The sequence below is a fragment of the Trichechus manatus genome, unplaced genomic scaffold, assembly GCF_000243295.1.
Source record: "Trichechus manatus latirostris isolate Lorelei unplaced genomic scaffold, TriManLat1.0 scaffold00031, whole genome shotgun sequence".
NCBI classification, from domain to species: domain Eukaryota; kingdom Metazoa; phylum Chordata; class Mammalia; order Sirenia; family Trichechidae; genus Trichechus; species Trichechus manatus.
Window position 1 is genome coordinate 13,741,611 of NW_004443967.1, and position 1,049 is coordinate 13,742,659.

Here is a 1,049-nt window from a genome sequence, read left to right on the forward strand (position 1 = left end):
GCACCTCTGTCTGTCTCAGTCTGGAAGCTAAGTCTTCTGAGCATCTGCTGTGCGCCAGGCACCGTTCTAGGCACAAGGAGACAAGCAAACAGGAGGGGCCAGGCCTCCCAGCACAGGGCTTATGCTCAAGCAGGAGATCAGTTAACACACAAGGAAAGAAGTGAATAAACTCCCAGAGAGGGAGAGCACTACGCAGGGAATAAGAGAAGCCCAACCACACAGACCACCACCTGTCAACGCGTTGTACTGTGGTAGCTTGCATGTTGCTGTGATGCTGGAAGCTATGCCACCAGTAATTCAAATACCAGCAGGGTCATTCATGGTGGACAGGTGTCAACAGAGCTTCCAGACTAAGACAGACTAGAAAGAAAGGCCTGGCAATCTACTTTTGAAAATGAGCCAATGAAAACCCTGTGGATCACAAGAGACCACTGTCTGACTCGCTTGCTTTGGACACATCATCAGGAGGGATCAATTGCTGGAGGAAGACAAATCACATTTGGTGAAGAAGAGGGTCAGCGAGGGTGTGGGAAACCCTCCGTGGGAAACCCTCGGTGAGACAGGTTGGCACAATAGCCGCCATGATAGACTCAAACATGGCAGAGATCATGAGGATGACACGGGACCGGGCAGCGTTTCATTCTGCTTTATACAAAGTCGCCATGAGTTGAAGTCGGCTCCACGGCAGCTATGTGATGAGTCCAGGTTCTCCACCTGCTCTTCTCAGGCAGAGAAGGGCATGTAAACGGCAAGATCTCAGAGGTGGAGGTGGACGGACCTGGGTCCAGGCTGGCGGCATCCTTCCTAACTACAGTCGACGTACAGAATACATTTACTCAGTCTCTGTAAAAGGAGATGATGCAACAGAGGCCTTCCTCATTGTGAGAATTAGGGCTAATGCATTTAAATGCCGTGCACAATGCCTGACCCAAGCGCAATCATAGCTGGGTCTATTACTAAGGTGCCCTGGTGGTGCAACGGTTAAGCCCTTGGCTGTTAACCCAAGGGTCGGTGGTTTGAACTCACCAGGCGCTCTGCAGGAGAAAGAC

The 1,049-nt window shown here is 51.3% G+C and overlaps 1 protein-coding gene across 1 annotated transcript in view; it reads right to left on the bottom strand.

The window, feature by feature from the left end:
* The window catches only part of CPXM2 (carboxypeptidase X, M14 family member 2), a 136,169-nt gene that overhangs the window by 78,290 nt on the left and 56,830 nt on the right, over window positions 1-1,049 (bottom strand). The window lies entirely within an intron of this gene.